The following is a 13,182-nucleotide window of genomic DNA, read 5'->3' on the forward strand; positions in this document are numbered from 1 at the left end:
TAGGCAAATGATGACATACTCTTTTTCCAGAGTGCCTTTAGAAGCATGCCATAGGAGCCACTGCTCATTATTAGCACTGGGAGAAGAAAAAGCTTGTGGCTTGATATTGAATTTATGTAGATGCATGTAAATGAAAAGACAATTCCTTGAAATCAGATGTAGTACAGCAGTGAAAAATCAATGGTGAGAGATGAGAATCCAGCTCAGCAACTCTTTTGAGCTTCTGTAAGTGTGCATGCAATCTTATACACTTATCATTTCTAATGAAAGCAAGCCTCAGGTACAATGATACAAACAGATAAATATAACAGATATTTTACATTAATCTTGAATATTTTAAGATGTATTTCACCTAACTTTGGTCTATTTTCAGATTTGTTTATACAAATCTATCTACATACTGGCATTTCCTTGGGCAACAAATTTTTTCCCATACGTGTGAAACTGGAACAGTTCTTTATTTGACTTTTCCTGACCTTTTAGCCTTTTTCTTTCTATCATTTTTTCATTCTTTCTTCTCTTTTCTTCCTTTCCTTCCTTCTCATTTTCCCTGTCATCTTTCTCTGAAAAATGGTGCTAATGAGCTCTAATAATCTCTATATACTTTAGTTACTGCTATTAAATATAATCAAACTTATCACACATTTTTACTTCTTTTTATTATCATGAAAATATTCTCATATCTTATAGTAACATTATTGACCTGTATCGCATTTCTCTATAGATCTAAAAAAAAATGATAATTAACCCACAAACAATATTGGTTTCCTTATACCAAAGAAAAATTTGTTTTAAACACCAATTTGAACAATCCAGGCTGAGAGGAAGAATAAACTTAATATAGCAAATAGCAAATGAAACAATGGTTAAATGCAAAAATAATACATGCAATTGTAATTGCCTATAACTAAAATGCATTATAAAGAAACTAGAGTTCCTATAAATTCAAAGCCTGAGTTTTAATGTGTCTTTTGACTTCCATAGAAACTGTTAAAATTCTTTAAGGAATTCTTTAAATAGCAACATCTGGCTGTATTTGAGAGTGAGACAAACATTATGACCCTCATACAAAAGAGTAAGCTGAGGCACAGAGGAGTAAAGTGGCTAGTAGAAGTACACCAACTCACAGTTCCATCTAAAAAAAAAATAAAATTGATAAAAGCCTGGGGGAGATTGGAGCCCTGAGTGACTGCAACAACAGCAGCCTTTGGTTCTATCTGCTTCAGTCTTGTTTCCCCACAAGCCTACATCTCTGGTCTCTTATACTGGCCAAATTCAGCAAGCAGGTTTCAGTGCCCAATCTGCATAGGGGCATCACATCAAACTGAATGCCATGGCAGTGTGTGTGCGCATAGAATTTACAGGCAAATACTACCAGGACCTATGTCCTGATATGTGCAAAACTCAAGATGATTTCAGTGAGGGAAGAGCTGAGCCCAGTATCTTTCACCAGCAGAGCTTGCAAGGCAGCCTCCATGCTGATTCAATCACTGGCCTCTCTGCTGAGGTTGTCAACAAAGGTGCCAATTAGTGCCAGTTCTGATGATGATTTTTGTGATGTCAACACCTGTCCACTATGAACTGGACTGTGAGCACCATCACAGTTCCCATCAGATGCAGAACAGCTGTCAGGCAGTAGCAAGGCTGAATGATATATTAGCTTCTGTACACATTAGTAAACCAGACAGGCTGTATTGTCTCTAAAATGCCTTTCATGTCAAATTATTTTAATCTCTCTTTAATAATGCAACTGACTTTGTTCCTTTGATTTTGATGTTTCCTAGCTTATGGATGATTTATTCATACAATATCAAGTAGCATTGTGTGACAAAACAAAACAAACTCAAATGCATGTATAACCAGATTTTAAGCTGTGGGCACAACAATCATGGTTGCAAAAATATACCTACGTAGACCTGTAATAGCATTTGGAGGTACAAATTGTGCAATTATAAGCCCATCTGACTTCCTGCATAATTCCAGCTTGATGGACACAGAGACAACTACAAAAGAGTGTTTGCAGTAGATATGCAGATTTTGAATGTGAGTAGATTTGAATACAGTGCTTCACTATGGAAAATAAAGGGATGCAGATGTAAACCAGATATGTATGCATACATGTGCAGAGATCCTGACCCGAAGACCATCGTACAAGGAGGAATTAGTGATCCATATAGCACTTTCGCTCTGCACTATGGTGCACACCAAACACCAGTTTCAAGTCTGTGCTGTGTGCTGTGCATGTGCTCACTGCAGGACAGAACGCACTGGATAACAAAGCCGCATACGGGCAGCTCCCACTTGGTACTGTCAATTGCATCACCTGCTTGTCCTTGCCTTTACCTGACAACTTCCCACATGCACGTTTTTAGTTTGACAGTAGAAATGGTAAGCAGACTTATTTTCTTTTAGAAAAGCCCTAGAAGCACACAAAAGTCTAGAATGCTGGGTAACCTTTCTATGGAAAAGTCCTGAACAGAATGCTGTGCCCTGCTTGGAGGCCTATAAGGTGTTCCCAGTATCCTAAGGAACAAATGACTATGTTTAATGCACTCACTTTACAGCATCAGCTGAAGTAAATTGTATTTTAAACAACACTTCATGATACCTCTCTTTTTGGGATTATATTAAACCAGCTCCTCCTGATGCAAAGCCATGTGTGTGGGAACGCATGTTCTGCAGTTGTGTTTTGACTTCTCTCTTTTGGGGTCTTCAATATGAAACATTTTCCATGAGCTGTGTTATTGTTATTATTAATCAGCTATGAACTTAAGGACTATCCTTTGCTTTGAGATGTGAATCATGGGTTCACAGGTCCGTTTTTGTTCACATTCAGTTTTTGTTCTTTATGTTCTTCACCAGTGAAAGATTCCACAGCAATGGCAAACCACCATCTGATTTATTGAAAATAAGTGAAGGAAGTAGGTACCTCTTAAAATTTTGCAGCAAACTGTATATTGGTTCACAAGACACACTTGATTATTTCGGTAATTTTTCAAACAGAATTACTGTGATCACATCCTGGAAAAAAATCTATTTCATGAAATAACTAAATAAAGCTGCCTAATCTATTCAAGGTAGTTCCCATGTTAAATAGCGTGTGACGCAGTAACAGCATTTTGCATAATCAGGAGATAACTGAAAATAAGTGTAACAAAAGCCACTGTCTTCTATAGATATGTGGTACTCACTCTGAGAATTGCTGGAGTTGTTTGTGCTATTACATGCTGAGACTCCCCTCAGCACCCTGGGTTCTCAGTCACTCTGTAACTGATTTTTAATGACTGGGAAACAACAGCATATATTTAATTTCTTGGTAGCAGAATCGTATATGGTTCAATTTCTTTGTAATTCACATGATAAAAATCCATGGATCTGAACTGTGAACAATAAATCACTGAAAGATAGTTTTGCTTATGTTCTGGAGGCTTCAAGTCTGCCCATGTTTCTGGTTGGGAAGCAGAAAAGAGCTAATTGTTGACATTTTAGTTTCATTAATTAGCTAAATCACAAAGAATTCTCTATAAACTTTAAATTTTATCTAGTGGATTTCTTTTAGACAAATGGAAAACATTCATTTCACAAATGCCCATGGAAATTAGTACCCTTCAGGGATCTTCCTTTCTACAGTTTTGTGAAACCTTTGAAGTTTCAAAATCGGTCACACATTGCCAATGCATTGAAAAAGCTATCCTGCATTTCAGTTGCAAAACAAAGGTTACATCTACAATTTCTAGTGAAAAATAAGAACACTGAAGGAAAAGAAACAAAAAAAAACAACCCACAAACCAAACAAAAAAAATTATTTTTTTTTGTTTTTCATTCAAGTCTTGGAAAACATATTTTAGGCATGTTGATTGACCTCTTTTGACCAAAGCAGAATAGCTTTTCTCAGCAAGGTATTGCACATAAAATACTACAGAGATATATATTTTTTAGATGTACTTCCTAAATGGTGCAAAAAAAAAATAGTTTCCATATGATTTCTACTTATGAGTTCTTATTCTAAGCCATGTATATCTACTTCAGCCAGCAATACTTGAAGATGTTTATCTTTCAGAATCATATGATTTTGTTTTGTCTTTAATAATCATGAACGTTTTTATTACATAACTTGTTATATTCTTATGTAACAGCAGACTTCTTATGTCTTGTGGAATGAATACAAGTGTATGTCATAATAATAACGGTGTGTGATGTATACTCATGTTTTGATTTTTAAGTGCAGTATTTTTTCATCTGTAATAGTTAGACTTAACATGAGGGGCAATTTAAAAAGATTTAAGACAACAAATTGTGACAGTTCCGTGTATCAACTGAATTGCTAACAACCAATGGGATATAGTGCAAACCCCTCTGCCTTCAAACTCATATTGTCAGGGACTCACCAATGCAGAATACATATAACAAAAAATGTGTTGGAATTTATTCTTCATGTTTCACAGTCTTTCAAATGGAAGCTGAAAATTTTTACATTTTCAGAAGTTTCGATGCAGTGCATTATCTGTTGCAGTTCAACACTCTACTTTTTGAAACTTGCTGCACTGTGTACCTCCTGTTACCAATTTTTCCTATTTTTAAATCAAGAAAATATTGATAGAAACTGAGTCCTGTAAGTAGGAATATGTATTGTAAAAGTCTTCTGCTTTGTGTGGATATACCTGAAACAAATAACATATGTTTTGTCTCTTTGATTAGCTTAGATTTTTGAAATCTAGGCAGGATTCCCAGTCTGAACATTAAAGCAGGATGAGATTTATTCTGTACAATATCATCATCTTGTTACAATCTTTGTCAAAGGAAAGGAAGAGGGAACTTTCTGCCATTTCAGCTCTTGTTTAATATCTTCTTCACAGGAAAACGCTGTCAGGATATTAAACTCATCTGTTCTTTTGGATAATAAGGATGTAATGTACCATTTTGACCTTTCCAAATGCTGTATTTCAAATTGCTTCTCATTAGATTTTTTTTTGCCTTGATTAAAGTCCTGCTAACCTGTAGAAACAGAATAGAATAAAATCTAGTCAAGACACAGCATATCAAGCATGATCAAAACAGAACCACATATTTGTATAGCTCAAGGGCTATAACAGACATGAACACTTTTTATTCCAGATCACTGATGTATTCAGTCATAACAAGAAAGCTAATACGATGTTTATTTAATTTTTTCTCATGACAATTTAGGTCTTGAGCTGAACAGCTTCTATTTGGTTCAAGGATTAATTATTACGATGTGAAATACTCTGTTTTGGGGATCTGTAGAAAAGTTTCAGAGAAAAAGCTGTAGGAGAACTGAATTAATTCTCTAAGGGAAATGTAATTAAATGTTAACAGATATGACTGTGACAAAGATTCTCCTTGGTTGATTTACTGATTCTTAAATTTAAAAATTGATATTATTTGTAATATTGTACACTGTTTTCATGTCTAATCTCCTGAATGGTATGGCCACAGAATTTCTCTATCAGCCTCTGTAGCTACAGTATAAGATGTAGTATATTGTATCTTTCAGAAGCATAAAAATTGCTCCAACTATTAAAAACTCCTGTCGTTAATTTTGTTGTTGTTGTTGTTGTTGTTGTTGCTGGGGGGGAGGGGATGGAAACGACAGACAGAATGGAATTTTTGGCTCCAGCTAGTTACACATTCCTTCCTCCTAAATTAGAAAGCTCTTAATTGTCAGAAATACTATTTGCCTGAAGGTACCTGCAGTCAGATGACTTCTCCATATAAGTGGAGTCAGTTGATAGAACTTCTCTTGTGTCCTGCTCTTGGTGCATTTTCCCTAACTTTTGTTGTTGTTGTTGTGGAACTTTTTATGTATATTTTTCTTATTTTTAACATCCTTTTCAACATAGCATATTGACACGTGACTTTCCAGTAAAGTAACATAAATATGAGCAAAAAATTTTTCCTCAATTCCTGGTTACTGTTTAGGTTCCACAAGGGTTACATTTGTCTTCAAATAGCATCCCACTATTCAGCTTATTGTCTACAGTGATACTGTGTCCTTCTCAAAATCACAGCTTTTCTGGTTAACTCAGGAGAAAATCAGACTAAAAGTAAAGTAAACCATTAATCAAAACAAAATAATAATAATAAAATCACAATAAAATTTCATAATCTGTCTTTCTGTATGCCATTTATGAAAAAAGTCATTGCACTACTCACTTGTGTTCACAGTTTTTTGTGTTCACAGGTTTTGCTATCTGTAAGTAATTTTATTACAGAGACTTCCAGCTGGAAGTTTAAGACAGATTGGTTTCCTCTTTGCTTTCAGTAGTCTATGAACATAACAGTGAAGTGGTTTTGCCTATTATTAACCTCTGACCTGGAGAACATCCCAGCTTGGGACTGGTGTTGCAGAATTAAATATACACTCAGTGATAAAATTGCTGTTAATGGTGCCCTGTAGAGAGAATATCTCAACCTTGGTGTCAATGTTATGACTGTCTCCTAAGGGACTGTGCTGTCTATTAGAGCAATCTGTTAACTGTCGTTTACTCTATTGTGTCTCTATAGATCAGTAAGCATTGTAAAATCACTAGGAAAGAATCTTTGTATTAGCACTTACCAAACCGAAATGTGCAGCAGCAGAACTGCACTGATGGAACACAGGAAACAGTCTAGTCTGGGCAGTAAAAGAGGCAGTGAATCTCTTTTAGGTGGTTTGTGTCACACCCACAAGTATTAAGAGATGAACGTGGGGATGCTGTGACAGGTAACAATTCACTTGGCTCTCTGTAGGAAAACAGATAAGTATCACTAAGAAGAGCAATAGCTTAAAGTTCTGAGTATAATACACTATCTTAGACACATTTTTTTTTTAACCTGAGTCTAAACATTAGTATTAATGAAAACCATATTTCCCTAGAAAAGAAACAGACCTCCAAGGAACAGTTATAGCTGCAGGTTATACCAATTGGTTTGCACTAAAATATTGAGTCTTGGGAGAAGGCAAGTCATCGATCAGTATGAAGTTACAATGAGACTAGATACTGCATTTACTATTTTTCTGACTTTCAATTGGTATATACAGCTCAGTATAAAAAGAAAGGCACAAAGGCAAAGCAAATTATTTAGAACCTGTTAAAAAGTCTAGTTTTCCCATATGCCCACAAGTGGGTACCCAGACACCTGCGCATGAAATCGCATTTATGACTGAAATATGAACTTGTAACCTTTCCTTGTTTCTATCTATTTGAAATAGCAATATGGCATATCACTATACAATCCTGTTCTGCCGTGGATACTTTTGAAACAATAAAATACATTCTTAGTATTTTTAATTGGAGGAATTATACACTATAGCTGTGAACTAATTACTGTAGCATTACAGTAATCTGTAACTATACAAAATGTAAAGTGCCTGAAAGGAGTTGTCCTTTCCAAATCCCATTATATCCCATACATTCTGAGATTATAGATTCTGTGAATCTATAAATTTATTCAAGGAAAAATGCAGTACTATACTGGACATGGATACTTTGCCCATCTACACAAGTAATCCAAATCTGTTTGGAGATCGTAAGTGTTTTGTTTTGAGCTATTATAAAACCAGCTATCCACAAAATAGAGCCGTATGGCTCTTCCTCTTCTCCGAATGAGATTGCTGTCACTTACCCTACTTTAAAAGTGCTACATGGAGAGCTACATTTATGCATCCTACAGTGAGTAAGGCTGGGAACTTTTTTCTTTTTTTTTTTAACATCAAGCCAACATAATCACCAGAATCACTGATTTTATGTTTTGTTTTTGAGGGATGGGTAAAAGTGGGCTTAAAGAATAACAAGTGCACAAATACCAAAATAAGAGTAAAGCCTAATTAAATAAATATGAATGGTTGAGATATCATCATCACAGAATCATAGAATGGTTTTGGTTGGAAGGAACCTACCTCCCTGCTACGGGCAGGGACACCTCCCACTAGACCAGGTTACTCAAAGCCTCATCCAGCCTGGCCTTGAATGCTTCCAGGGAGGGACATTCACAGTCTTGCTGGGCAACTTGTTGCAGTGTCTCACCACCCTCACAGTAAAGAATTTATTTTAAATATCTAGTCTAAATCTACCCTCTTCCAGTTTAAAACTATTTCCCCTTGTCCTGTCACTACATGTCCTTCTAAAATGACCCTCCCCAGCTCTCCTGTAGGCCCCTTTCAGATACTGCAAGGCATCTATAAGGTCCCCTCGGAGTCTTCTTTTCTCCAGGCTGAAGAGCCCCAGCTCTCTTCCCCCTCCTCACAGGAGTGGTGCTCCAGCCCTCTGATCATCTTTGTGGCCCTCCTCTGGACCTGCTTCAACAGTTCAATGTTATTCTTATGTTGGGGGCCCCTTCTCCAGGCGGGGTCTCATGAGAGCAGAGGGGCAGAATCACCTTCGTCAGCCTGCTAGTCATGCTTGTCTTGATACAACCCAGGATACAGTTGGCATTCTGGCCTGCAAACGCACATTGCCTGTTCATGCTGAGTCTTTCATCAACTGACACTCCCAAATCTTTATCCTCAGGCCTGCTCTCAAGCCATTCTCCATCCAAACTGTTTTTGTGCTTTGGGATTGCTCTGACACAGGTGCATGACCTTTCACTTAGCCTTTTTGAACTTTATGAGTTTGTAATGGGCCCATCTCTCAAGCCTGTCCAGGTCCCTCAGAAAGGCATCCCTTCCTTCTAGTGTGCCAACTGCACCACTCAGTTTGGTGTCCTCTGCAAACTTGCTGAGTGTGCATTCAATTCCATGGTCCATGTCGCCTACAAACAGTTAAATAACACTGTTTGCAGCACCAATCTCTGAGGAATGTCACTTGTAAACAGTCTTCACTTGGACATAGAGCCACTGACTACAACTCATTCATCATTTAGCCAATTACCTATCCAGTGAGTGGTCCATCCATCAAATCCATTCTTCTCCAATTTGGCAATCACGTCATCATGCACAACCGTGTCAAACGCTTTGCACAAGTCCAGTTAAATGATGTCAGCTGCCCTTCCTTTCTCCATTGACACAGTTACTTCACCATAAAAGGCCACCAGGTTTGTCAGCCATGACTTGCCCTCAGTAAAGCCATGTTGGTAACTACCAAATAACTCATTTTTATTTTGCATGTCCCTTAGTAGAGCCTTCAGGAGGATCTCTGCTCCATGATCTTGCCAGGCACAGAAGTGAGACTGACTGTTCTGTAGTTCTTTGGATCTTCTGTTTTTTCCCTTCTTAAAAGAAGGAGTTGTGTTTTCCAGTCAGTGGAAACTTCACAGGACTGTTTCTTGACAGCAACAGCAGGTGACAGCTTAACTTTTCAGGTGATTCTGGCCATTACTTAGAAAAATACAATTTATGTAAGAAATTCAGTTTTCTGTCAGGCCCCTGAAGAAAGGACAGGGATTTTACATGACTAGATATATGATTGTGTATATGAAATATTTTTACATGCTCCCAAATATTTTATCACTAAGCCAAACTTTAGAAAACTAATTTAAATTTATCAGCAGATTTCTTCTTCTTTTTTTTTCCTCCTTTTTTTTTTCTCTTCCTATCATTTCTTCTGAGCTATATAAGTATCACTGTAGCAATCAGCTTTCTTGATAACTAGATAGACTGAATTACCCAGGAGGAATTTTTCATAATTTTTATTGTTTAAAACTAGTTGTCAAGAGTGTTTCTTCAAAACTATTCTCTAAATATTACTTTACTCTCTTCTTCAAATTCAGTGTTGTCAAGCCATGAAATCCTTGTGTTTACACTTATTTCATTTCAATTTCCTTTTCTGCCTGTAGCCAATGTAACAGTTACTGAAACATTTAAAAAAGAAAAAAAACCCAAGCCATTTAATTCCTGTAGGACTTTTCTATAGAGAACTGCAATAGTGCAGTACTTACCAAAGTGGCATGTAGGTGTACCATATGGATATGGAGAGCAGAATTGCACAGTAAGATACACTTGGTAACTTAAAGATGATTACTTTAAATTTCTCAGTCCCAGAAGACTTTAGTAGTCAGAAGCAAAAGTGTAAACAACAAACTAGGCAAAAAAGTCTGAAAAGATCCTACTAATGGTGGCTGTGATTGCATATATTCTGTGTTTTGAGAAATTAGTAAGAATTTTCTCTTCTTTGCATAAGGTACAAATATTACTCTTCTATAGGAAGTAACCCAATGTATGAGGCACTCTTGGCAAATATTATTTGTGGCAGAGAGAATCTGCAGATGAGAAATCAATTTTTGGCCTATGTTTATGTTCTGCTTGTGGATTGTGTATAGATTTATGCACATGCAGACACCTGTAGCCTGAATAGCAATGTTTACAACTCTTACATCCTTTTCATGGATACAATTAACGAGGGTCAATTCTTAATTTATGAGTCTTTCTTCAGGTGAATGAGTAACTCAATGTGATAAAATCTGGAAGGACATGAATTATTTGTCAGAAGAATAACAGAATTATGGACCAAATGTACTTCTACATAATCTGTAACAAATGCACTGCACCATGTCAGTTCTAGAGTCAAAGCTGCAGCCACAGTAAAATATGATCTTCTATTGTTCACTAAGACCTTTTTGGTATGAATAAGCATGCAGAAAAGCTATATTTCCCTTGAATGATTTCAATATATGGGTTATTTCACATTATGAATGTTGAAAGTTGTAACTACTGGAAAGCTTTTTCTGCTAGAGGTACAGAACCGGTCTCCAACAGATGAAATGCACACAGCATGTTATTTAACATGGCGTGAGCCACCTTCCTTTATATCTGGCTTAAAGTGATGTCTGGTGAATTACATTGTATTTTGAAAAGAGCAGTAGGTGAGAACTGACACTAGGATTCTGAACTTGTTTTTTATACTGACTAGAATTTTGAATTTCTTAAGGCAGGTAGAGATGAAAACAAGGCCTACATATTTGCATAGACAAAAGTTAATGAATTTGGTAACTTTTAAGTAAATAAAAATCTTAACATATAACCTACCCAGGCTATATGTAGAGACAGAGGGATAAGATACTGGAGAGCAGCCCCACTGAAAAGCATTTGAGGAACCTGGTCAAAAAACAAGTTTAACATGAGTCAACAGTGTGCTCAGGCAGTCAGTAAGGCCAACTGTATCCTGGGGTGCATCAAGCACAGCATTACCAGGTGGGCAAGGAAAGGGATTGTCCCATCCTACTCCGCACTGGTGCGGCCTCACTTCAGTTCAATTTTGGGTGCTACAGTACAAAAAGGATATAAAACGATTACAGTGTCAAAAGGAAGGCTACAGAGATACTGAAGGGTCTAGAATGGAAAATGTCTCAAGAGCAGCTGAAGTCCCTTGGTTTGTTCAGCTCAGAGTAGAAGAAAATGAAGGGAGGCCGCATCATAATCTACAGCTCCTCATGAGGGAAGCAAAAAGGCAGCACTGATCTCCTGCCTCTGGTGACAATGGTAGATCAGGAGGGAATAGCATGGAACTGCCTGAAGAATTCAGGTTGAATACCAGGAGAATATTTACCAGAGGGTGGCTGGGTACTGGAACAGGCTGCCCAGAGCAATGGTGATGCCACTGAGCTAGCTGGAGTACTTGGTCAACACACTGTGCTTGGTCAACGCTCTCAGTCATATGGTCTAATTTTGGGTGGTCCTGTGTGGAGACAGGAGCTGGACTCAGTGACTCTTGTGGGTCTTTTTCAACTCAGGATGCTCTGTGATTCTATTCTTTGTATTTTATTAAACAACACATTTGAAAAATTTGCTTTCTACTTGCAGAGTAAAATGAAAACCAGTGTTATTAGAAGCTGCTGGAACATGGAAAGAGACAATATAAGAGGCTTGCTAAAATGATTAAAATTGCGAATAAGAATAAGTACTGATTTTAATTTTCATTATTTTGTTGCAGTTTTAAAGCATCAGTCCCCCAGATGTAGACAGCATGTCTCCCCTGAAACTTACTTAGAATTAGAATGAAAATTAGAATACCCAACTAAACATATTTGTCGCAACAAATCAGGCAATCAAATAAATAAATAAATAAACAAACAAACAGAATGAAGTCTGAGTAGGTTTGATGAACATGTTATGAGAGCCTGGGAGAACTCCAGTGAAAAAGTGACTGTTTAACAATGTTCTTATGCCAGGGACCACCTCAGGCTTCGAAGTGTTTGTGATTTAAGGTAGACAGTGCCAGATTTAGTTTGTAGTTGCAAATGTAATACTTTTAGGAACAGAATCTGCAGGCAGGCTAACCTGGAGCACTTGGTTCCTTGTCCTTCTTTGGGGCTGGAGGAAAACCTTTCTAGAACATCTTGTATGAGGCTAGGAACAGTGGCTGTGGATGGTCTTGTCAAGAAGCCCCCAATAAAGACTTGATTATGGGTTCACCTTCTGGGATCTGTAAGGCCTAAAAAACACAGTGCAGAACAGAATAGAAAGAAAACTGCCTTTGGTAATTAGCAACACCAGCTGCAGTCTAACATAATGCTCCAATTTCTGAATCGAATTCCCCCAAAACATAACAGAACAAAATAAAAACAAACAAATCAAATATCACAATCCTGCCTAAAAATAAGTTGTGCTGGTAAAAGATTTCATACTTTTTTCCTTCAGCATTAGAGTATAAGCAGTTTGCTCATAATCATAGCTTTAGTTTATACAGTGGATAATTCTGTACGTCTCCAGTCTCTATTTCTTCTTTATGCACTTCTAATATGAAAGACAGCAGTTCCAGGTACGTGCTAAAACCCCAAGGCTATTGAACATTTAGTCTCTGATGCAGTAGTATGCTAAAACATTATGTAGGTAAAAATCAAATCGATTTTGATAATAGTATACGTATGCTTAAGTTTCATATTTTCTTAACTTTTTCCTGTATCATAGTGGTTGTCTTTAAAGAGATAATAGAAATCTTTTAATTTTCATCATTCTTATGAGTATTCAATCTCAGCTGCTTCATACTGCGTCACATCTGTAATATTGAAGAAGGCTTGATTTTAAAACTCATGTAAGTCACTGAGCCTCAGTGAAGGTTTGGATTAGCTTGAATTTTATCACCTCTGTCCTTTATGGTTACAAAAGCAGATAGCCATACTGAATTTCTAGTCCTGGATGAAACCCACCAATCATGCACATAACACTGGAAGGGAAAAAATAAGCACTGAGAAGTCAACAACAAAGGATGAGGTTTTCCATTTTTTGGTTAATTCAAACACTCATGT

At 36.9% G+C, this 13,182-nt stretch overlaps 1 long non-coding RNA gene across 1 annotated transcript; it reads right to left on the reverse strand.

Moving 5' to 3' along the window:
- Positions 1-4,799: 4,799 nt before the first annotated feature.
- On the reverse strand, positions 4,800-12,355 carry LOC136045139 (uncharacterized). Its single transcript, XR_010621881.1, has 3 exons — positions 12,215-12,355; positions 6,578-6,744; positions 4,800-4,995 (listed from the first exon to the last, which is right to left on the reverse strand). It is a non-coding gene; the product is annotated as an uncharacterized LOC136045139 (long non-coding RNA).
- Positions 12,356-13,182: the final 827 nt, after the last annotated feature.

This window comes from Cyrtonyx montezumae, unplaced genomic scaffold, assembly GCF_038088225.1.
Source record: "Cyrtonyx montezumae isolate F1298 unplaced genomic scaffold, pur_monq_1.0 scaffold_13, whole genome shotgun sequence".
NCBI lineage: Eukaryota > Metazoa > Chordata > Aves > Galliformes > Odontophoridae > Cyrtonyx > Cyrtonyx montezumae.